The sequence below is a fragment of the Pan troglodytes genome, chromosome 16 (assembly GCF_028858775.2).
Source record: "Pan troglodytes isolate AG18354 chromosome 16, NHGRI_mPanTro3-v2.0_pri, whole genome shotgun sequence".
NCBI classification, from domain to species: domain Eukaryota; kingdom Metazoa; phylum Chordata; class Mammalia; order Primates; family Hominidae; genus Pan; species Pan troglodytes.
In genome coordinates this window covers 57,824,792-57,850,767 of record NC_072414.2, presented here as the reverse complement: position 1 = coordinate 57,850,767, position 25,976 = coordinate 57,824,792, and the positions used below count along the sequence as shown (strand labels likewise).

General features: G+C 42.4%; 1 long non-coding RNA gene and 1 other non-coding gene across 2 annotated transcripts; both read right to left on the bottom strand.

The window, feature by feature from the left end:
* Positions 1-1,171: 1,171 nt before the first annotated feature.
* On the bottom strand, positions 1,172-25,133 carry LOC134808547 (uncharacterized). Its single transcript, XR_010151755.1, has 3 exons — positions 25,055-25,133; positions 9,815-9,908; positions 1,172-1,251 (listed from the first exon to the last, which is right to left on the bottom strand). It is a non-coding gene; the product is annotated as an uncharacterized LOC134808547 (long non-coding RNA).
* LOC112205642 (U6 spliceosomal RNA) lies at positions 16,862-16,966 on the bottom strand. Its single transcript, XR_002939744.1, has one exon. It is a non-coding gene; the product is annotated as a U6 spliceosomal RNA (small nuclear RNA).
* Positions 25,134-25,976: the final 843 nt, after the last annotated feature.

Here is a 25,976-nt window from a genome sequence, read left to right as displayed (position 1 = left end):
GGGGGTTTCACTGTGTTAGCCAGGATGGTCTCGATCTCCTGACCTTGTGATCCACCTGCCTTGGCCTCCCAAAGTGCTGGGATTACAGGCATGAGCCACTGTGCCCAGCCCATGGTTCCTTTCTTTACAATATCTCTTGGTATGTTTCTTTCCATTCCCATAGCCACCACTCTGGTGTGATTTCCTTCTCCACTGTTTGGTTACAACCTAACCCTATCCTCAGTTTTCTCCCACTTCAATCCAACATGCTGGTGGCTGCCAGAATAATCTTAACAAATGACACCTCCAACTGCATGATTCCTATTATTCAGAGCCATCATTGAAATATCTATGTAAGTCCACACATGCCTGAAAACAAAAGGTTATAAAAATAAAATGTTAGCAGTGGTTATTTCTGCAGAATAGGATTACAGGTGATTTTTATTATTTTGTTTATCTGTTTTCTATATTTTATAGGAGATTTTAAAATAAAAAAAGCTTTACTGGTCTTGCTTGTTACAAAAGGAATGAACAGTCATTGTAAAATAGTCAAATAACACAAACAATATAGAAGTACAGTAAACTTGGAAAGTGAACTTTGTTTCCTCCTGGCTGCCAACATTGTGGTTTCCTCCCCAGCACCACCCCACCCCTTCCATCCAGAAAACAGCCAGGCAGTTTGGGTGGGATTATCCCTACCCACAGCTCCAGGAGTGGCTTCTGGAATTATCTAACCCTGAGGTTCTCAATCCTAACATCCAAACCCTGATATTGTAACAAACGTTTCATAACACTGTCTTTACCATCCTGACACCAATAGATCTTATGATATACCTTCCTGCACACATAATTTTAAGTTGGGAGTCAAGCTTGCTGATATTTTAGTGTTTTATTTTATATATGTGTATGTGTGTCTTTGTATGCCCGTGCAGGCATGTACATATCATACATCCTATTTTAGTTGTTGAGTACATATTACACTTAGAAAAAGTTACATAGGAAAACACCAGAGTTGAAGAAAGATGTCAACCATCATTTTAGAGAACCTTTTGAGTGCTGCACAGGTGAGTGCACACACTTTAAAAATCAATATAATGCTATAAGTATAAAGGATAAATAAGAAAATAATGCATTATAAAATGATATGTGTTTCAATAAGTAAATGCTTGATGGCGGGCGTGGTGGCTCACACCTGTAATCCCAGCACTTTGGGAGGCTGAGGCAGGAGGATCAGTTGAGCCCAGCCTGGGCTATGGTAGTAAGACCTCGTCTCTACAAAAAAAAAAAAAAAAAAAAAGTAAATGCTTGAGCACAAGTGTAATAGAAGACAAAATGAAGTAATTAGATACTTGCACCTAACAGAATCACCATTTATGTAACAATGTTTATTGAGTACCTACTATGTGCTGGGCACTGTTTACTAGGGATACAGACAGAAATCCTTGCCTTAGACTGGGCACAGTGGCTCATGCCTGTAATCTCAGCACTTTGAGAGGCCAAGGTGGGTGGATCGCTTGAGCTCAGGAGTTCGAGACCAGCCTGGGCAACATGGCGAGACTCTGGCCCTACTAAAAATACAAAAAAATAGCCGGGCATCGTGGTGCATCCCTGTGGCCCCAGCTACTCGGGTGGCTGAGGTAGGAGGATCGCTTGAGCCTGGGGGGCAAAGGTTGCAATGAGCAAGTTCACACCACTGCACTCCAGCTGCGCCACAGAGTGAGACCATGTCAAAAAAAAAACAAAAAAAGAAAGCAGGGGGAGGGTTAGAGAGAGAAAGAAAGAGAAAAAGGGAGAGAAGAGAGAGAAAGAGGGAGAGAAGAGAGAGAAAAGAAAGAAGGAAGGAAGGAAGGAAATTAAGGAAGGAAGAAAAGAAAGAAAAAGAAATCCTTGCCTCATGGAGGAAACATTCTAGCAGGGTGGTGTGGTTATAGACCACAATCAACATAATACATAAGTAAGTTATGTATTACATTAGAAGATGACAACTGTTATGATCTTTTTTTTTTTTTTTTTTTTTTGAGGTGGAGTCTTGCTCTGTCACCCAGGCTGGAGTACAGTGTGCAATGGTGCTATCTCGGCTCACTGGAACCTCCACCTCCCCAGTTCAAGTGATTCTCCCTCCTCAGCCTCCCGTGTAGCTGGGATTACAGGTGCGTGCCACCATGCCCGGCTAATTTTTGTGTTTTTGTAGAGATGGGGTTTCACCTTGTTGGCCAGGCTGGTCTTGAACTCCTGACCTCAGGTGATCCGCCAACCTCAGCCTCCCAAAGTGCTGGGATTACAGGCCTGAGCCACCAGGCCCGGCCCTGTTATGACTTTTTTAAAGTAGAACAGGGTAAAAGGAAATAAGAGTTCAGAGCAGTAGAGAGGTGGGTAGTGACTTGCAGTTCAAAATAGAGTAGTCAAGGCAGCCTCACTAGAAGGTACATTTGAGCAAAGATTTAAAGGAGGTGAGGGAATGAATCACACCAATTATCTAGGGGAAAAATACGCAGGCAGGTGGAATAGCTAATGTGAAGACCCTAAGGCAGAAGCTTGTCTAGCAAGTGCGTGGTCTGTAAACGGACCAGGGAGGTGGATTAGAGCAGGTACTATAAATAAAAGCAGAAGTAGGAGATGGGTCAGAGAAGTAAAGAAGCCAGATCTTGAAGGGCCTCATGGGCCACTGTAAGGCTTGTACTCTGAGTAAACTGGTGAAACATGAGAAGGTTTTGAGCAGAGGAGTGACATGATCTGACCTACATTTTAAAAGAAAAAATCTGGCTGCTCTGTTGAAAACATTGTAGGAGGAGAAGGATGGAAGCAGGGAGACCAGTTGGGAGGTTGTTATAAGAATCCAAGCAAGAAATCAATGCAACAGCTTCAAATGCAGACTAATATTCACTAGTGTATTTTGTAGACGTCATTGATTGTAGGATACATCCTGATTTCAGAGATGTTAAAATATGCAGTGTGAATTGCATTATGCAGTGTGAATTGCAATATGCAGGGCTAAATCAGTGACTCAAATACCACAAGTGTTGGTTGTTGAAGACATGATTTTCTGAAACAGTGAACAACTTTTGGTAAAGTTCCAAATGTAGCTAAGTACTATTTTCTGTCAATTTACTCATTAGCCTCATATCTGGATATTCTGTTTATATTAAAACCATGCAAAAATAGTTTATATTTATATATAAAATGGAATGAGAGGCTAGGCTCAAATTATTACACACAACTTTTTAAAAATCTACATTAATGTCGAGCAGGGCATTAAAAGTTGTGTGGAATGTGGGAAAATTCTGTAATGTATTTACCCATACATTATCAGAAATCTAATGCCCCTGGCCCACATTCTCTAAATGACCAATTATTGTGACAGCCAAAATTTCTCCCCAAGGCTAGGTGCAGTGCTCACGCCTACAATTCCAGCACTTTGGGAGGCCGAGGCGGGCGGATCACTGGAGGTCAGGAGTTCGAGACTAGCCTGGCCAACATGGTGAAACCCCGTCTCTACTAAAAATACAAAAACTAGCTAGGCATGGTGGTGCGTGCCTGTCATCCCAGCTACTCGGGGGACGAGGCAGAGGTTGCATTGAGCCAAGATGGCGCCACTGCACTCCAGCATGGGTGACAAGAGTGAAACTCTGTCTCAAAAAAAAAAAAAAAAAAGTTTCTTCCCAAATTTCCAAAGAGAGCCCTAGAATGTGATGCCAGCAGAGTGCATGATCCAGAAACATACTATTGTGGTCCAACCAGAGAGAAGCCTGGGTCGGCTGCATGATGGGTGAAGGGAGACACCCAGCACCTTAGTGACACCTGTAGCCTCGCCTCAATGTGCTGCAACTCTCCCACCACCAGGGGGAGCTAGCCTTAGGATGAGGCTTTTATTATACCTTTTTAGGCAATGTAATTTTCTTTAAAAATGTGATAAAACACACATAAAACGTACCATCTCAACCATTTTTACGTTGTACAGCGTACATTCACATTGTTATGCAACAAATATACCCAGAACTATTTTCTTTCTTTTTTTTTTTTTTTGTTTGAGACTGAGTCTTGCTTTCTTGCCCAGGCTGGAGTGCAGTGGCACGATCTTGGCTCACTGCAACCTTCACCTCCCCGGTTCCAGCGATTCTCCTGCCTCAGCCCCCCGAGTAGCTGGGACTACAGGCACCCGCCACCACCCCCAGCTAATTTTTGTATTTTTAGTAGAGATGGGGTTTCACCATGTTGCCTAGACTGGTCTCGAACTACTGACCTCAAGTGATCCTCCTGCCTCGGCCTCCCAAAGTGCTGTGATTACAGGCATAAGCCACCTCGCTCGGCCCCAGAACTCTCTTCATCTTGCAAAACTGAAACTCTATACCCATTATGCAATGCCCTGGCAGCCACCATTCTACTTTCTGTCTCTATGAGTTTGATTACCCTAGGTATCTCATCTAAGGGGAATCATAGGGTATTTACACTTTTATGTCTAACTTATTTCACTCAATATAATGTCTTTAAGAGGCTTTTACCGCCAGGCATGGTGGCTCACTCCTGTAATCCCAGCAACTTTGGGAGGCCGAGGTGGATGGATCACCTGACGCAGGAGTTCGAGACCAGCCTGACCAACATGGAGAAACCCCATCTCTACTAAAAATACAAAATTAGCTGAGCGTGGTGGCACATGCCTGTAATCCCAGCTACTCAGGAGGCTGAGGCAGAATTGTTTGAACTCAGGAGGCGGAGGTTGCGGTGAGCCAAGGTCGCACCATTGCACACCAGCCTGGGCAACAAGAGGGAAACTCCGTCTAAAAAAAAAAAAAAGAGGCTTTTACCTTGAAGGCAAAGGGCAAGATGGAAAAAAAGCTGAACCACACGTTGAACACCTATGTCAACCCATCACCAAAGCCCACTCTGCCTTTAGGCATTTGACTACTTGGCCAATATATTCCCCTTATTATTTTAGTCCATTTGACTCTAATTTTCTATTGCTTGCAACTGAAAATACAAGTGATACCTTCCCCTTCTTTCCTCAAGTAGCATTAACATTTTGGCATATAGTCTTTCAGACTCTTCAACCTGCAGAATCTTTAATATACAATATATGAAGATGTGTATTTAATTCTTACATAAGTGAAATATACACTGTTGAGCAATCTCATTTTTTCTCTGAATCTTTCAATAGTAAGAAATACAGATCTAGTTTAAACTCTTATATACCTCTGTTATATGGATGAACGAAAGTTTATTTAGCCAACCTATTATTGATAAACATTTAGGATCTTCTCAATGTTTTGATACTATAAAGATGTTGTAGTGAGCATCCTTCTAAACATTTCCTTTGAATATATTTCTAGAAGAAATGCCTTCCTGATGGTGGTACCAATTTTTATTCCTAGTAATGCTTGAGAGTTCCTGATTATCTTTTTTTTGGGGGTGGGGGGGAGTGGAATGCAGTGGCTCGATCTTGGCTCACTGCAACCTCCTGTCTCAGCCTCCTGAGTAACTGGGATTACAGGTACATGTCATCACGCCCAGCTAATTTTTGTATTGTTAGCAGAGACAAGGTTTCACCATGTTGGCCAGGCTGGTCTCTAACTCCTAACCTCCAGTGAGCCACCTGCCTCAGCCTCCCAAAGTGCTGGGATTATAGGTGTGAGCCATGGCACCTGGCCACTGATTCTCTATATTCTTTAAAATATGGAATATTATCCTGTCCATCAATTTCACCTTTGCTAATGTATAAAAATTACATCTTTTATTATAATTAGCAGTATTCTTTTGCAAGTGAAGTTGAGAAGTTTTAAATGTTTAATGGCCATTTCCTTTGTGTGTGTGTGAATTGCCTGTTCAATCCTTTGTTTGTCTATCAGGATATTTATTGTTTGCCTATTGAGTCATAAAAGCTCTTTATAGAATTAAGGATATTAAATCCTAGTCAATCATACATGTTGCAAATATTTTCTTCAGTTCATTCTTTGTATTTTAACTTTTTTTTTTTTTTTTTTTTAGAGACGGAGTTTCACTTTTGTTGCCCAGGCTGGAGTTCAATGGCGCGATCTCGGCTCACCACAACCTCAGCCTCCCAGGTTCAAGCAATTCTCCTGCCTCAGCTTCCTGAGTAGCTGGGATTACAGGCATGCGCCACCATGCCTGGCTAATTTTGTATTTTTAGTAGAGACTGGGTTTCTCCATGTTGGTTAGGCTGGCCTCAGACTCCTGACCTGAGGTGATTCACCTGCCTTGGCCTCCCAAAATGCTGGGATTGCAGGTGTGAGCTACAGTGACTGGCTGTATTTTAACTTTTTAAATGGAATCTTTTCCATATATAAGTTTTATTTATTTTAGCATTCGTTTTTCTTATATGAATATCCAATTGCCCCAACATCATTTATTTAATAATCCATCCCATTGTTTTTTGTTTTGTTTTGTTTTTGAGACTGAGTCTCCCTCCATCACCCAGGCTGGACAGCCTCTGCTGCCCGGGTTCAAGCTATTCTCCTGCCTCAACCTCCCGAGTAGCTGGGATTACAGGTGTGCACTCCCACATTCAGCTGATTTTTGTAATTTTAGTAGAGACAGGGTTTCACCATGTTGGCCAAGATGGTCTTGAATTCCTGACCTCAGGTGATCTGCCCGCCTTGGCCTCTCAAAGTGCTGGGATTACAGGCATGAGCCACCATGCCTGGCCCATCCCATTGTTTTGAAATGCCATTTTTATATCTTCATTTCCCACTCTAAGACTCCATAGTACATGGATTAGCTTTTGGACTTTCCATTTTGTTCCATTAATTTTTTTCTACCCGCATGCCAGTGCTTCTCATAATTCTTTTCTTTCTTTCAAATTTTTCTAGGCTTCTCTCACATCTGTGTTTTCAGATGAACTTTAGAAACAATTTGACAAATTTTAAAATATCTATTGGGATTTTGTTTTGAATTCCATTGCAATCTTAGATTAATATGTGAAGAAGTGATTTATTTTTGAGTTGATTTATATATCGAGTTTTCCCTTCCATAAATATATATGTCTATTATTCAAGTTTTATTTTATTTATTTTAGCAGAATTTTTGTTTTTTCTGTAAAGGTCTTACACATTTTAGATTAAGTTTTATTGGAGGTATTTCACAGCTGTTGCTATTACTGTGAATCAAGTATTTTTCTAACTGGCATGTGGAGGGGTGGGGTGTGTGTGTGTGTGTCTGTTTATAAACATATTGCTGTGGTTTGAACATGTGTTTCCAAAATTCATGTGGAAACTTAATCCCCATTGTGGTGGAACGGAAAGGTGAAGCTTTTGTGGAGGTGATTAAGTCATAAGGGCTCCTCATGAATGGATTAATGTCTTTATAAAAGAGGCTTCACTCAGAGAGAGTTTGCTGCTTTTCTGCCCTCTCATCTTCCACCATGTGAGGATAAAGCATTTGTCCCCTCTGGAGGACACAGCAACAAGGCGCCATCTTAAAAGGAGAGAAAGCAGCCCTCACCAGACATCAAACCTGCCCCTTGATCTTGAACTTCCCAGCCTTCAGAACTGTGAGACAGAAATTTCTATTATTTATAAATCACCCAGTTCGCAATATTTTGTTATAGCAGCACAAAAAGACTAAGACATACACACACATATGTATAGTATATACCCACTTAGCCACTCTACTGAACTAATATTATTTTCTTTCTTGATATTTTCTCAGTAGATCAAATAGCCTCCAAATAATGATGTTTTTAACTCTCTTTCAAAAGTTATTTTTATTGTCTTATTGCATTAGCTAGGCCTTCCAGAAAAACATTTTTTAAAATTTAAAAATAGAACTAGTGGCTGACATCTTGACATCTTTCATCTTTGTCCTGTTTCCTTCTTCTTTTTTTTTTTTTTTTTCTTGAGACAGTGTCTCCCTCTGTCAGCCAGGCTGGAGTGCAATGGCACGATTTCCGCTCACTGCAACCTCCACATCTTGGGCTCAAACAATCCTCCTGCCTCAGTCTCCCAAGCAGCTGGGACTACAGGTGTGTACCACCACACCTGGCTAATTTTTAAATGTTTTGTAGAGATGGGGTCTCCCTATGTTGCCTAAGCTGGTCTCGAACTCCTGGCCTCAACTGATCTGCCCGCCTCAGCCTCCCAAAGTGCTGGGATTACAGGCGTGAGCCACCATGCCCAACCTCCTTCCTTTTGTTAATAACAGTTTTATTGAGATACAATTCACTTACTAAAAAATCCTCCCACCTTAGCCTCCTGAGTAGCTGGGATTACAGGCATATACCAACACACCTGGCATGACAATTCAGTGTTTTTTAGAAAGCTGAGGTGGATCCTAAAGTCACTAGCAGCTGGAGGCTGTCAACCAGCTACATTCCTTGTAGCTGAATGGCAAGTTTTCTTTTTTCTTAATAGAGTCAGGGCAGGCTGGGTGAGGTGGCTCACACCTGTAATGCCAACATTTTGGGAGGCTGAGGTGGGCAGATGGTTCGAATCTAAGAGTTCGATTCCAGCCTGGGCAACATGGTGAAACCCCATCTCTACAAAGCATACAAAAATGAGCCAGGCGTGATGGCACACTTGTAGTCCCAGCTACTTGGGAGGATGATGTGGGAGGATTGCTTGAGCCCGGGAGGTCAAGGCTGCAGTGACCCAAGATTGCGCCACTGCACTCCAGCCTGGGTGACTCAGGAAGACCCTGTCTCAAAGAAAAAAAAATAGAGTCAGGGAGTCTCACTATGTTCCCAGGCTGGTCTGGAACTCCTGGCCTCAAGCAGTCCTCCTGCCTCAGCACCCCTATATTGCCATATTTGTATTGTATTTTTTTTTTTTTTTAGACAGAGTCTTGCTCTGTTGCCCAGGCTAGAGTGCAGTGGCATGATCTTGGCTCACTGCAACCTCCACCTCCCGGGTTCAAGCAATTCTCCTACCTCAGCCTCCCGAGTAGCTGGGATTACAGGCGTCCACCACCACTCCTGGCTAATTTTTGTATTTTTGGTAGAGTTGGGGTTTCGCCATGTTGGCCAGGCTGGTCTCAAACTCCTGACCTCAGGTGATCCACCTACTTCAACCTCCCAAAGTGCTGGGATTACAGGCGTGAGCCACCGTGCCCAGCCTGTATTATAATTTTTTACATGCATGTTCTCACACGAAGTTTAGGATATCCTCCTTTCTTAGATAATTCTTTGTATTCCCCAAAGTGCCTAGCACGATTTCTTGCCCATGGTAGAACCTCATTAAATATGTGTAAAATAAATTAGTAAGTACCTGCCCATTGACTTCAGGACCTTTAGATAATTTGGGGTAGAAAAGTATACAATGCAGTCTTTACAATACAGCCCACAAATGGCAAATGTTTAACAACTGGCTTTTGGGAATACTGATTTGTAGTGTTTGCTAATTTTCAGGTATAAATACTCCTACCATGGTCAATTTCAAGCTGCCCACATAACATTAGCCAGGATGCAAAATTCCTGAAAATTTAACAATCAGTTCTCTCAAGCTGATAACAAGCCACCTCCAGCATGCCACTGGTCCTTACATTCAAAGAGTTTTTGTGTGTGTTTTTCCTTCGGATTTTTATTTATTGAAAGATAAAATTAGAATAATATTAAAGTTTTAAAAAGTAATTCACCTATAATTCAGCTACTCTAAACCCAACATAACTTTATTTTTCTTGTTCTCTTTCAGTCTTTGCTTCACACATGCATATTTTAAGTAGTGTAATTATCCAATTTTAAAAAGTATTGTGACAAATTTTAAACATATGCAAAATAGACAGAATAAAATAATGAACCCCATCTACTAGTACCTAGCACCTTAAAACATTAACCTGTGACCAGTCTTATTCCATCTACATCACCAGCTACTTGCCCCACCCACATACTCACTGTTTGAAACAAATTCTAGACATCATATCCTTCCATCTGTAAATATTTCAGCAGTAACCTTTCCATTTTTCATTCAGCTTTTTGCACTTGTAGCCTAAGGAAGACAAAGACATAAATAATTCAACGAAAACACTTTTAAGTATTCTGATATTGGCAGTAAGGGTTGATTTGGGGGGCAAAGGAAGAGTGTATAAAAGCTACAACATCTGGAGAGCTTTGTTACTGAGTCTTTTCATTTTTATCCCCATCCTGCTTTGTGTGGTAAAGTGCAGTAGAATCCCATTACAATTCCATGCGTTATCATATACACAACAATGTAACATGGACTGAAGTAATCATCAAAACAAATTTAAGGCCAGGCGCGGTGGCTCACGCCTGTAATCCCAGCACTTTGGGAGGCTGAGGTGGACAGATCACTTGAGGTCAGGGGTTCGAGACCAGCTTGGCCAACATGGTGAAACCCTGTCTCTACCAAAAATACAAGAATTAGCCAAATGTGGTGGCACATGCCTGTAATCCCAGCTACTTGGGAGGCTGAGGCACAAAGAATCGCTTGAACCCGGGAGACGGAGGTTGCAGTGAGCTGAGATCATGCCATTGCACTCCAGCCTGGGCCTGGGCAGCAGAGTAAGTCTCTGTCTCAAAAAAAAAACCAAAAATTATTTAATAGAACTAAATCCTAAAGCAGTTATTAGCCATTCTCTCCAGTGTCAGCTATTTAATTTAATTTAATTAATTAATTAATTTTTTTTTTTTTTCTGAGATGGAGTCTCGCTCTGTCCCCCCAGGCTGGAGTTACAGTGGCATGATCTCAGCTCACTGCAACCAATCCTCCTGCCTCAGCTTCCTGAGTAGCTAGGATTACAGGAGTGTGCCTCTACGCCCAGCTAATTTTTGTATTTTTAGTAGAGACAGGGTTTCATCATGTAGGCCAGGTTAGTCTCGAACCCTTGACTTCATGATCCACCCATCTCGGCCCCCCAAAGTGCTGGGATGACAGGCGTGAGCCACCACGCCTGGCCAACGTCAGCTATTTTAAAAGACTTCACTATAAACCCCCTTGGACAAATTTTATTTTTTACATTTTCCATCTGATTATTCATTGATCAGACATTTTCAGAGAGATAGATTCTTGTCTCCTTCCCTCATCTCATTATTTCATGCTGTAGTGTCATGAATGGTGTTACCCCTCAACCCCTGAGGGAAGATCGGTATAGAGGAGACAGTGTTGAAGTGCAGCAGCAAATAGAAATTTGACAAACACGAAATCCTCGTTATTCCCATATTTCCCACATAAGGCATTTGACATTCTGGTGGAATAACTCACCAGTGTAAACTAGGGGACCAGAGACTGCCCTTGTTGGTTTTCTAACCCCATTGGACTATGAGTTACAATTCTAGGCACGTATACTATCTTTTACCCTGGCTCTACCCTGTAAGGAAGATATTATGATGGCAAATTTGCAGATGAGAAAACCAAGATTCAGAAAGATGTACACAAAAGCAAATGCTTAAATGTGGTAGAGCCAGGATCTGAACCCTAGTGCATCAGTTAGGGCTATTTTGGTTGCAAACAAAAAGAACTGGCTAAGTTCAGCCCAAAAAGGGGGCCTTAGTCAGAGGGATATTGAACAGCCCTCAGAATGAATAGGAAGCTGAAGGAGACATGCTAGAAGAAGGGCTGCAGGGATGACCCCATCCACAGTCTGGAAAGAGTGAACTCAATCTGTGACATTTCCAGTCACCAATTCTGTCTCATGTCAAAGTCCCACATTCTCTCCCCACAAGATGTAATTATGCTTCATTATGGCTTTTAAAATTTGTGGTAAAAAATATACAACATAACTTTTGGGTTTGGTTGTTTGTTTTGAGACAGGATCTCACTCTGTTGTGTGGGCTGGAGTGCAGGGGCACAATCACGGCTCACTGCAGCCTTGATCTCTCAGGCTCAAGCCATCCTACCATCTCAGCCTCCTGAGCAGCTGGGACTACAGGTGCACACCACTACACCCAGCTAATTTTTTTATATATATTTTTTTTGTAAAGATGAGGTTTTGCCATGTTGCCCAGGTTGGTCTCAAACTCCTGGGCTCAAGCCATCCACCTGACTTAGCCTCCCAAAGTGCTGGGATTATAGGCATGAACCACCGTGCCCAGCAGTATGTATATAACATAACTTTACCATTTTAACCATGTTTAAGTGTACAGTTCAGTGGCATTAAGTACATTCACATTAGCTTTGCAATTTCACTTTTGGCCTTTAATTATACCTTTCAAATCATATATCTACAGAATCTGGGGAAGAGAGAGATCTTTACATACTAAGGTATGTAAATACAACTACTGGAACTTACCAAACACAAAATTAGGGAAATAGAGAAAAATTGATTGGAGGTAAGAGAGAGAAATAAACAGAGCAGGCAAGGCCCTCCTCTCTGGCACTCAGTGAATGTACACCCCAAGTGAACAAGAAGTGTAAACCTCAGGCACCCACAGGAACCTTCCGCTTCTCATAGTCGGGCATCTCTCCAGGCTGAGGGGGATTCTGAATTTAAGATTTGTATTTTGCTATAATACTGTACCAAACACAAACAAGTACTTCTCCAACTATTAATAGTACCTGAAAAAACAGTGATCTGTCCTAATGCTAGGGGAAAAACTGGGTGAGAGTTAAAAGATTGGGACAGCTTGAGGCCTTCCTAAAAGATTTCCAAAGGCAATTTTTATTATATTCAATGTTCATCTATATGCTGACCTTTGGACTTCACTCAGGTGAGATGCTATCCCCTGTACATTTGCCTGGATTGCAGTAATAGAGCATTAACTTATACCAAAAATCATGACATTGTAAAAAAAAAAAAATGGTGAGTGGGAGTACAGGAAAAGAATGACAGACAGAAAGAAGTTCTTATTAGAGAATTTATGGGTTTCCTTGTTTGTAGGACACTCTATAGCAGCACTGTCCAACAGAAACATAATATAGGCCACATAAGTAATTTTAAATTTTCTTGTAGCTGCTGTTTTTGTTGTTGTTGTTGTTGTTGTTTTAATTACACCAGAGCTGCCAGTTAAAGCCACATTATTTTTTAAAGGAAAAAGAAACAGGTGAAATTGGCCAGGTGCAGTGCCTCACACCTGTAATCCCAGCACTTTGGGAGGCTGAAGCAGGCAGATCACTTGAGGCCAGGATTTCAAGACCAGCATGCAGAGGCCAACATGGCGAAACCCCGTCTCTACTAAAAATACAAAAATTAGCTGGGCGTGGTAGTGCATCCCTGTAATCCCAGCTACTCAGGTAGCCGAGGCAAGCAAATCGCTTAAACCTGGAGGCAGAGGTTGCAGTGAGCTGAGATCGCACCACTGCATTCCAGCCTGGGCGATAGAGCAAAACTCTGTCTCAAAAAAAGAAAAAAAACAGGTGAGACAAACAATATAGTTAATTCAACTTAATATATATCTAATTTTTTTTTTTTTTGAGACAGAGTTTCACTCTTGTTGCCCAGGCTGGAGTGCAATGGCGCGATCTCGGTTCACTGCAACCTCCGCCTCCCAGGTTCAAACGATTCTCCTGCCTCAGCCTCCCAAGTAGCTGGGATTACAGGAATGTGCCATCAAGCCCGGCTAATTTTCTTGTATTTGAAGTAGAGATGGGGTTTCACCATGTTGCTCAGGCTGGTCTTGAACTCCTGACATCAGGTGATCCACCTGCCTCAGCCTCCAAAAGCCACCGTGCCTGGCCATATATCAAAAATATTATCAGGCCAGGTGCAGTGGCTCATACCTGTAATCCCAGCACTTTGGAAGGTTAAGGCAGGTGGATCACAAGGTCAGGAGTTTGAGACCAGCCGGGCCAATATGGTGAAACCCTGTCTCTACTAAAAATACAAAAAAATTTGCTGGGCATGGTGGCGCATGCCTGTAATCCCAGCTACTCGGGAGGCTGAGGCAGAATTCCTGGAACCCGGGAGGCGGAGGTTGCGGTGAGCTGAGATTGCACCGCTATACTCCAGCCTTGGTGACAGAGCAAGACTCCATCTCAAAAAAAAAATATATATATATATATATATATATAAAATCAACATGTAATCCATATAACAATTATTAAGGATATATTTTACATCTTTTTTATATTCAGTGTGTATTTTGCACTTACAGTGCATCTCAATTCCAAGTGACCACAAGGGTGACATGTGAACAAGGTGAAATGTGGTTAGTGACGTCCTTATTGGACAGTGCATGTCTTGAACAAATAAATCTGTCATTTTCTGGAAAGTTTGGTCTAATGGGCTAACATTTGAGGGAAAGATGTGGGAATATATATAGTTCTATATCAAAACTTCACCTGCCAGAGCTAACGAAGACTTCTTTGCATCCTAGATTTAAAAGTAGGCAATAGTCTGCCTGTTGACAGAGAATGCAAACCCAAACTAAACCCTATAATGCACCCTTTGCAAAGAGAAGCAGTATCTCCTGAGGCAGAACATAGATCAATAGTTTCCAATTTCCCAACAAGCAGTGAATCATTATGTTTTCATAAGGATAATTCACAGTGCATTCCAATCAAGTCTAAATTATAGACAACAAGTCTATTCTTCAAGCCTCACTGCCTTTCATCCCAGAGGAGAAAACAGAAACAGCTAACAGAGAAAGCATGAAAAAGTACTCAAGTATTGAACTGTTGATTTCATTTAAAACAACAAATCCTGCTTTTTACGACATAAAGGAATGAAAGCAGGAGCTCAATTTTTACTACTTTGAAACAAAATTGAAAAACTGAGCTGAAAGAGCTTTGAGAAAAATGAGACAGATTTTAAAACCATGAACACCATTCTACTAATTCTGTGCCTACGTAATGCCAAAGGAAATAAAGAACTAATTTATTCATGTCCTTAGGCAGGCACTGCACACTCACACATGCACATGCATGCACACACACACACCCGAAAATTTTCTGCATCTGATGCAGAAATCTTGAGCTCAAAATTTCACATAAAAATTCTTCCAGCCAGGCGTGGTGGCTTATGCCTGTAATCCCAGCACTTTGGGAGGCCAAGGCAGGCGGATCACCGAGGTCGGCAGTTTGAGACCAGCCTGATCAACATGGAGAAACCCCGTCTCTACTAAAAATACAAAATCAGCCAGGCATGGTGGTGCATGCCTGTAATCCCAGCTACTCAGGATGCTGAGGCAGGAGAATCACTTGAACCCGGGAGGTAGAGGTTGCGGTAAGCAGAGATCGCGCCACTGCACTCCAGCTTGGGCAACAAGAGCGAAACTTCCTCTTAAGAAAAAAACAAAAAAAACCCCAAAACTCTTCCATATAGCCGGGCGTGGTGGCACACACCTGTAATCCCAGCCACCGGGGTTAGGGGGTTGAGGCAGGAGAATCACTTGACCCTGGGAGAAGGAGGTTGCAGTGAGCTGAGATCATGCCCCTCGATCTATCTCAAAAACAACAACAACAACACTAAGAACAAAACAAAACAAAATTCTTCCATAGTTAGTGACATCTGCAGGGCCTTGGAAATAGCAAATTGTGAAACTGACCTATTAGAAACATCTTCAAATGGCACACATAACTCCTTCGGAAACAATCCTGCTGCATAGATGCTCAAAGTGAAAAATTACAAATCACAAAAGGAGATGTCACTGAGAGAGACTATAAGAGGGAGAGGCAGAAACAACAGACAAGAAAATATATACCCTGAAAACTCAAAATAATAGAACAATCTACAGAGATTTTTAAAGAAGTTTCTCTAAAGTGTTTAAGGAATGGATACCTTAGGGCATAAACAGGGCACTATATTTAAAAGTACCAATGTGGTCAAAGAACCAATTAGCAATTTCAGAAGTAAAAAAATATAATAATTGTGGGCCAGGCGCAGTGGCTTACACTTGTAATGCCAGCCCTTTGGGAGGCCAAGGTGGGCGGATCACTTGAGGTCAGGAGTTCCAGACCAGCCTGGCCAACATGGCAAAACTCTGTCTCTACTAAAAATACAAAAATTAGCCAGGTGTGGTGGCAGGCACCTGTAATCCTAGCTACTTGGGAGGCTGAGGCACGAGAATCACTTAAAACTGGGAGGCGGAGGTCACAGTGAGCTGAGATTGTGCCACGGCACTCCAGCCTGGGCAACAGAGCACGATTCCGTCTCAAAAATCATCATCATCATCATCATCATCATCATTATCATCATTGTGAAAAGCACTTAACAGACAAATTACATAGTATATTAGACATTGCTAAAGCGAAATTAATGAATTGGAAACTGGATTTTAAAAAATCATCCAAAATGCAGCAAAACAGGTAACAAGATAAGGAAACTTTTAAAAAAACAGAGATGTAGAGAATAAAATGAGAAGACCCCACATATATCCAATAGAAGTTACAAATAAAGAAAATAAAGAAGAGGAAATATTTGGAGAAATAATGAGGGAAATGTTAAATATTTGATTTTTCAAACTGAAGTCTCCTAGCCAACGAAAATAACAGTACATCTCACCTAAACACATTGAAGTAGAATTATAGAACATCAAAGTCAAAGAGAAAAATCTTAAAATTACCAGAGATGATAAAGCTTATCTTACAAAGGCATGACTATTATTAGACTTATAGCAGACTTCTCATGAGCAACAGTAGATGCCAGACTATGGACTATCACCTCCCAAGTGCTGAGGAACAGTAACAGAATCAAACACTTTTACACTCTCACTCAAGACATTTCCAGACATAACAAAGATTAAGCACTTTGGGAGGCCAAGGTGGGTGGGTCATTTGAGCTCAGGAGTTTGAGACCAGCCTGGGCAATGTGGCAAAACCCTGTCTCTACAAAAAAATACAAAAAATCAGCCAGGCATGGTAGCATGCTTTTGTAATCTCACCTATTTGGGAGCTGAGGCAGGAGGATGGCTTAAGCCCAAAAGGTGGAGGCTGCAGTGAGCTGTGCTCACAACACTGCACTCCAGTCTGTGCCCTGTGTGACAAAGTGAGACCCTATCTGAAAAAAAAAAAAAAAAAAAAAAAATTGAGTTTATTTTATTTTTTAAAAGGGAATTTTTTGCATCATGAATTTGTGTGTCATCCTTGCACAGGGACCACGCTAATCTTTTGTATTGTTCTAATTTTAGTATACGTGCTGCCAAAGTTAGCCCGAGTTTGCTTTTTACAGATTCTTGCTGAAAGAGCTATTCAAGGATATGTTCAGAAAGAAAGAAATTGAACTCTGAAGAAAAAAGTGGGAGCCGAGTGCAACTGTGAGCAAAGGAGCTAGTAAACATATTGGCAAATCTGCTAATAGCTTAAAGAAAGTATCACTAGCTGATGATATCTTAGGAATTAAAATAAAAAAAAGAGAAGAAAATATCCTGACAGATGCACACAGTTGTAAAATCATCCTATGATGCAAAAAGTTACTTTAAGCAATATTTCATAAATATAAATTCTTTCAACAAGGAGACAAGTGCTAAATAGCATCCAATTAAAAGTGTATTCTGGGCCAGGCGTGGTGGCTTATGCCTGTAATTCCAGCACTTTGGGAGGCTGAGGTGGGCAGATCACCTGAGGTCAGGAGTTCGAGACTAGCCCGGCCAACATGGTGAAACCCCGTCCCTACTAAAAATACAAAAATTAGCTGGGTGTGGTGATACGAACCTGTAATCCCAGCTGCTCCGGAGGCTGAGGCAGAAGAATCACTTGAACCAGGGAGGCAGAGGTTGCAGTGAGCCAAGATCGTGCCACTGCACTCCAGCTTGGGCAACAGAGCAAGACTCCACCTCAAAAAAAAAAAAAAAGAAAAAAAAGTATATTCTTTGGCAAAAGCCTGAAGAATGTTATTTGATGTTTTAGATTGTCCTGGTCTTTATTGCTTTATCCTACTTTTTTTAATGTGGGCCAGATGCAGTTGGTCATGCCTGTAATCCCAGCACTTTGGGAGGATGAGGCAAGAGGATCCTTTGAGGCCAGGAGTTTGAGATCAGCCTGGGAAACATAGGGAGACCTGAGCTCTACAGAAAATTAAAAAATTAGCCAGGTGTGGTAGTGCATCCCTGCAGTCCCAGCTATTTAAGAGGGTGATGTGGGAGGATCACTTGTGCCTGGGAGGTTGAGGCTGCAATGAACTGTGACTGTACCATTGCACTCCAGCCTGGGCAACAGAGTGAGACCCTGTCTCAAATAAATAACTAAATAAACAAGTAGGCTGAGTGCGGTGGCTCACGCCTGTAATCTCAGCACTCTGGGAGGCCAAGCCAGGTGGATCACCTGAGGTCAGGAGTCAAGACCAGCCTGGTCAACATGGTGAAACCCCACCTCTACTAAAAAATACAAAAATTAGTCGGGTGTGGTGGCATGCACCTGTAGTCCCAGCTACTTGGGAGGCTGAGGCAGGAGAATCGCTTGAACCCAGGAGGCAGAGGTTGCAGTCAGCCGAGATCATGACACTGCACTCCAGCCAGGGTGACAGAGCAAGACTCCGTCTCAAAAACAAACAAACAAACAAACAGACAAACAAACAAACAAGTAAATAAAATGTGGCAATCAGTCAAAGGACAGTAGCTAAGAACACCCACCAAGTATTGAGCACAAAGACAAATCACACAAGCTCTTTTACTCAGTTTTCTTGTCACTAATGTGGGGGATTAGAGACATTTTAACAGGATTGCCATGAGGACTGAATGGAATTATCCATGTGAAAGTGCAGTCTATAGCACAGTAGCCTGGATTGATTTAAAAAACAGTGTATTTGGGATGTCACTGATTATGGGGGTGGAAGTGAGGGAGGGACATTGAATAATTCTAAACAGAAATAATCATGGCTGCTCAGTAGTGCAAGGGAGAGCTACTTGAGCTCAGACCCCAGCAGGGTATGATTTTTCTTTCCAAAGGGATTTTCCTTTCTTTTTCTTTTTGCCTTTTTTTGAGGCAGGGTTTTACTTTATCACCCAGGCTGGAGTACAGTGGCGCAATCTCGGCTCAATGTAGCCTCAACTTCCTGGGCTCCAGTGATCCGCCCACCTCAGCCTCTCAGGTAGCTGGAACCACAGGCACACATCAACGTGCCAGCTAATTTTTTGCAGTTTTTTTTTTTTGAGAAGGAGTCTCGGTCTGTCGCCCAGGCTGGACTGCAGTGGCACAATCTCGGCTCACTGCAACGTCTGCTTCCCAGATTCAAGCGATTCTCATGGCTGCCTCCTGAGTGCTGCCTCCCAGACTGCTGGGATTACAAGCATGAGCCATCATGCCCTGCAGAAAGGAATTTTTCTTTATTTTTTTTAGAGACAAGGTCTCACTCTGATGCCCAGGCTGGACTCAAACTCCTGGGCTCCGGGATCCTCCCACCTCATCTTCTTGCGCTCAGCCAAAGGAAGTTGAGAAGTACACGAAGCACTCAGATTAGATGACCCAAGCCTAGAGATATGAGCAAGTTGTAGGAAGGAAGGAAAACATATTTTCATCCACCTCATAGGGTTATTACGAGGACACAGTAAACATACAGTTAATGTTAGCTATTATTATTATTAGAATGGAGCAAATATTGCATTGTTTGAGAAAAACAAAACTAAGTATATATGAAAGGCACAAATGTCCACTTACAGAACTTTAAAAAATCTTTTTTTTTATGTTTTGAGACACAGTCTCACTCTGTCACCCAGGCTGGAGTACAGTGGCATGATCTTGGCTCACTGCAACCTCCGCCTCCCAGGGTTCAAGCAATTCTTATGCCTCAGCCTCTCAAGTAGCTGGGATTACAGCCACATGCCACCATGCCCGGCTAATTTTTTGTATTTTTAGTAGAGACGGGGTTTCACCATGTTGGCCAGGCTGGTCTCGAACTCCTGACCTCAAAGTGATCTACCCAGCTTGGCCTCCCGAAGTGCTGAGATTATAGGCGAGAGCCACCACGCCCGGCCTAGAACTTTTTTAAAGCAGGTAAAATCCTCTCAAAATTACCGGAAGAAAAAAAAATCTGAAGAACATATACTTTACTGAAAGACGGAAAACAATATATGCCAAGCAAGCATAACAATAGAAAACAAAACAGAAAGACAGAATGAAAGTCACATCTAATAATTAAAATTATGTGAATGAAATAAACTGTTATTGAAAGAAATATATTTAAATTAGTCCAAAAACAGAATCAGACTACAAGACCCATATCTAAAATCAGAAATCGATAAAACTCAATGTTGTTGACAGTGGGGCAAACATGTCCTTAAATCCAGTGTTGGTAGGAGTAAAATTTCCAGAAGACAGTCAGGTAACTGTATCATAAAATGGACACACCATTGTATTGAACTTGTCCACTTCTAGAAATTACCCGGAGGAGAAAATTGCACAAAAGCAGAACACAGGATGTTTTTCACGTGTAGTTTACAATATTAAACAATGCAAACAACCGAAATGGCCAACAACAGGAGAAAGGTTGCATAAATCATGGTTTGTAAATATTACAAATAGCTGTTGATCATTAACAATCGTGGTGTTAGTCTATGGTTATTGACTTGGAAATCTACCCATTGCATATTCTCAGTAAATGTAGCAATTACAGAATAATATATAAATTATCATCTCACATATGTGAAACTATATTCATATACCTCTAGGTATATATACTGCATAAAGATGTCTAAAGGATATTCACCAAAATTGGTATGGATGCTATGGGCGGTGGGATTTTGGCGGTGACTTTTATTTCCTTCTTATGTTGGGTAAAATCACTGGTCATGAGAAACCCATTTTTCTGTATGTGTCTAAAAATGCATAAGCCTTTAAAATGACTTGGTCAGCCTCCCAAGATCCCATATGTCTGTGTGCTTCGTTCCTGTCATTCTCTTAAAGATAAGCTTTAAGGAGGGGAACATGACTGGTAGCTATCAGGAAAGCCATGCCCTGACTGGCTTCCTGCTCAAAGTGACCAACATGGGCTAGTTACGTAGATCCAGGATTGTGTCATCTCTAGGGCAGGATTGAAAGCCACTTTTAGGACCAGAATTGAAGAGTTACTGAATATAGGCCCTTCTCTGTTTATGTATGTATGTACGTTTGTTTGTTTGTTTGTTTGTTAATCTGCCAACCCCATTCCCAGAACACCTGGTTTGGGATGATGGCATTCCTTCCTTTTTTTTTTTTTTTTTGAGATGAAATCTTGCTCTGTGGTCCAGGCTGGAGTGCAGTGGCGCAATCTCAGCTCACTGCAACCTCTGCCTCCCAGGTTCAAGCAGTTCTCCTGTCTCAGCCTCCCAAGTAGTTGGGATTACAGGCACGCGCCACCACATCCGGCTAATTTTTGTATTTTTAGTGGAGATGGGGTTTCACCATATTGGTCAGACTAGTCTCGAACTCCCAACCTCAGGTGATCCACCTGCGTTGGCCTCCCAAAGTGCTGGGATTACAGGTGTGAGCCACTGCATCCGATCATGTATGTATGTACTTATTTATATAAAATTTGTCCAGCTGGGTGCGGTGGCTCATGCCTGTAATCCCAGCACTTTGGGAGCCTGAGGCGGGCAGATCATGAGGTCAGGAGTTCGAGACCAGCCTGACCAACATGGTGAAACCCCATCTCTACTAAAAATACAAGGCCAAGCATGTGGCTCACCTCTGTAATCCTAGCACTTTGGGAGGCTGAGGCGGGAGGATCACCTGAGGTTGGGAGTTCGAGACCACCCTGACCAACGTGGAGTAACCCTGTCTCTACTAAAAATACAAAATTAGCTAGGCTTGGTGGCGCATGCCTGTAATCCCAGCTACTTGGGAGGCTAAGGCAGGAGAATCGCTTGAAACTGGGAGGCGGAGATTGCAGTGAGCCGAAGTTGCACCACTGCACTCCAGCCTGGGCAACAAGAGCAAAACTCTGTCTCAAAAACAAAAAACAAAAACAAAAATTACCCAGGCTTGGTGGTGCGTGCCTGTAATCCCAGCTACTCAGGAGGCTGAGACAGGAGAATCGCTTGAACCCAGGAGGCGGAGGTTGCAGTGAGCCGAGATCGTGGCACTGCACTCCAGCCTAGGCCACAGAGCGAGACTCCATCTCAAAAAAAAACAACAACAACAAAAAAAATTTGCAAAGCTTCCATAATGTCTATGAAAGAGCAAGTATGAAAATTTCCCAGCTGGGTGCGGTGGCTCACGCCTGTAATCCCAACACTTTGGGAGACTGAGGCAGGCTGATCACAAGGTCAGGAGTTCAAGACCAGCCTGGCCAACATAGTGAAACCCCGTCTCTACTAAAAATACAAAAAAATTAGCTGGGCATGGTGGCATGTACCTGTAGTCCCAGCTACTTGGGAGGCTGAGGCAGGAGAATCGCTTAAACCCGGGAGGTGGAGGTTGCAGTGAGCTGAGATCGCACCACTGCACTCCAGCTTGGGCAACAGAGTGAGACTTAGTCTCAAAAAAAAAAAAAAAAAGAGGAAAAAAAAGAAAATTTCCCCAAATTAGAAGGCTACAGTGACTAATTTCTGGGACTTTCTGGGGCTGCTCTGTGAATTGGGCAGCTGCACTGGGTGGCTGTCTGGCTGCTGAGAGTTCTTGCAGTACTGGCCCTGTTTGCAGCAGTGAGACCAAGTGAACCATGGAGGAGCCTCCTAATTCTTTCATTTATTGTTTGCCTTTTTTTTTTTTTTTTTTTGTAAAGCATCAATTGCTTTTGTAAAAACAAGGCTATTTTTTAAAGGACAGAGTGGTCAACAGTGTCTGAGTATGATAAGGACTGAGTTGGGTCCAGTGGACTGAGCAACAGGGAAGTAGTGAGTGACCTAGTCAAGAATAGTATCTGTGTGGTGGTGGTGGTGGGGGTGGCTTTAAGAGAGTGAGGGAAGTGAGGAAGTGGAGAGAGAGAGAGTGAGTTTGGACAATTTCTGGAAGTCTGGCCGAGAAAAGAAGGCATGAGGTACAGCAAGGGGTGCCTAAAGGGAGGAAGGGGGAGGCAGAAAGAGGTACTAATTTTGTTTGTTTGTTTTGTTTGTGTTTGTTTTTACTATTGAAAAGGAGCTAGTAGATAAGTGAATGATTCAGCAGAGAGAGAGACTGCTCCCTAACAAGGAATCTCTAGAAAGGTGGAAGAGGATAAGAACCAAAGCACCACAGAAGTTAGCCTTCAACAGAATGACAAGCCTTGTAACTGGACGAGAGGAGGAAAGGCCACATACAGATCAAATGGAGGGCTCTCTTTCCAATGAGAACAGACACTGAAATAAAGAGGGCCCTTAGCCGGGTGTGGTGGCTCACACCAGTAATCCCAGCACTTTGGGAGGCCAAGGCGGGAAGATCACTTGAGCCTAGGAGTTTTGAGACCAGCCTGGGCAACGTAGGGAGACCTTATCTCTACAAAATAAATAAATAAATAAATAAATAAGGCCCTGCAGGGGCCGGTGCTATTATTTTTAAAAGGAGGGTATAGCTTTTACCACATAGTATTGAACTAGGTGCTCACCCTGTTTGCCCTGAAATGGAAAAGCTGTCTGGGATAGAAACGTTCATTATCTTGACTGCGGTGGTTTCACCAGCATATGCTCATCTTAAAACTCATCAAATTGTACCCTTTAAGTAGGACAATTTATTGTACAACAATTATACCTCAATAAAGCTGGTTGTTATTGTGGGGAGGACTGTTTTATTTTGGTTTTTTTCTTACTCTTTGTTTTTGTTGTTGTTTTTAAGCTGGCATGCCTCAGTCAACAGGGGGCATTGTTGTGCATGCCAAGATGGGAAAGTGGTTTTCCCACCTGAATTTCAATTCTACGGCCCTTCTGGCCAGGTGCAGTGGCTCACACCTGTAATCCCAGTACTTTGGGAGGCCGAGGCAGGCGAAATCACCTGAAGTTAACTCAAAATACAAAATTAACCAGATGTAGTGGTGCATGCCTATAGTCCCAGCTACTCTGGAGGCTGAGGCAGGAGAATTGCTGGAACCCCAGTGGCAGAGTTTGCAGTGAATCGAGATCGTGCCGTTGCACTCCAGCCTGGGCGACAAGAGCAAAACTCAGTCTCAAAAAAATAAATAAATAAAATAAAATAAAATAAATTCTATGGTCCTTCTATTTTTCCTGGGCTTTTCTCAGATGACAGAGCTCTTATTTATAGGCACTAAAAGAAGGTAATTAAATAATTATAGGATGAAAGTATAAGCAAATGGATGTGCAGAGGTCTGCTGAAATACTCTTGATGCCTGAGTAGCAAGCACTTTATAAACTCAGCCAGACAAAGGAGGAGATTGCAGGACAAAATCATTTATTCACAGCCATGTGGAAGCCATACATGAGATTCTCTGGTGGTAAAGACTGCAGTTGCTGTCTTCCAGAAAGAAGGTTTTGTTATGCAATTTTTTTTTTTTTCTGAGATGGAGTCTTACTCTGTCGCCCAGGCTGGAGTGCAGCGGCATGACCTTGGCTCACTGCAACCTCCATCTCCCGAGTTCAAGTTATTCTCCTGCCTGAGCCTCCCGAGTAGCTGAGATTACAGGTGTGTGCCACCATGCCTGGCTAATTTTTGTATTTTTAGTAGAGACAGGGTTTTACCATGCTCCCCAGGCTAGTCTCAAACTCCTGGCCTGAAGTGATTCTCCCACCTTGGCTTCCCAAAGTGCTGGGATTACAGGCGTAAACCACTGTGCCTGGCCTGTGTTCTCATCTGGAAAATCCAACTGATAGCCTTTGCCTTACCAGTGTTAAATCAAGTTTAGCATAAAGCTGCCTCCTTACATATCTTAAGTTCAGCCTAAAGGTTTCTCTGTACATCATGAACTATAACCTAAATGGAGCTGTATACAGGCTGTAGTCTACTTTTGTGTCAATCATTGAGTTTTGGCCAGTCAAGGATGGCCAACTTTTCAAACGTGTTCAAATAAGGCAAACACCGAACTGTAACCCATCCAGCTGTTTCTGCTCCTCACTTCTTTTTTCTGTTTGTCATTTTCCTTTTTCTGTCCATAAATCTTCCACCATGTGGCTGCGCTGGAGTCTCTGAGCATACTCTGGCTCAGGAGGCTGCCCGATTCACAAATTGTTCTTTGCTCAATTAAACTCTTTTAAATTTAATTTGGCTACAGTTTTTCTTTTAACATCTGTTTCTCAGAATAAAAGTGAAAGATTCCAATGAAAACATTGAAAAAGTAAAAAGAGCTATGAATGTGACATCTTAATGCAACTGCAACAATTTGGCAACACAATTGGTAATCCAGGGTTGCCTGGTTTGTGAAAAGGTACACATCTCCTGGGCCTCTGCCTCTTCCAGATACTTACGGCCAGTTTTGTTGATAGAGTACACTTGTCAATGACTCCTTCCTCCCATCCAAGCTTCCATCCACCATACCTATCATAACAATACCATAAGGTAAACATTATTAAGCCCCAGTTACAGTTGCATGAAAAGTAGTACAGAGGGCTTAAGTGTCTTCTTTACAAGCTAATAACAAATATATATAGAAGAGCTGGGATCTGACCCCAGAACTCCAACACTAATCTCTGGTCTCCTATGTTTCTCTGTTATCTTTTAAAATACCAGTGTCTTGGCCGGGTGAGGGTGCTCACACCTATAATCCCAGCACTTTGGGAGGCCAAGGCGGGCACATCGCCTGAGCCCAGGAGTTTGAGACCAGCTTGAGCAACATGGTGAAACCCCATCTGTACTAAAAATACAAAAATTAGCCGGACATGGTGGCATTCACCTGTAGTCCTAGCTACTCAGTAGGCTGAAGTGGGAGGATAGCTTGAGCCCAGGAGACGACGGAGGTTGCAGTGAGCCATGATCACACCACTGTACTCTATCCTGGGCAACACAGAGAGATCTTATTTCAAAAAAACAACAAACAATGAAACATTAGTGTCTCTAATACAGTAGTCACCAGCCACAAATGACTATTTGCATGTAAATTAATTAAAATTAAACTGGGCCGGTTGTGGTGGCTCATGCCTATAATCCTAGCACTTCGGGAGGCTGAAGTGGGTGGATCACTTGAAGTCAGGAGTTCAAGACCAGCCTGGCCAATATGGTGAAACCCCATCTCTACTGAAAATGCAAAAATTAGCCAGGTATGGTGGCATGCACATGTCATTCCAGCTATTAGGGAGGCTGAGGCACGAGAATTGCTTGAACCTGGGAAGCAGAGGTTGCAATGAGTCGAGGTCACGCCACTGCACTCTAGCCTGGGCGACAGAGTGAGAC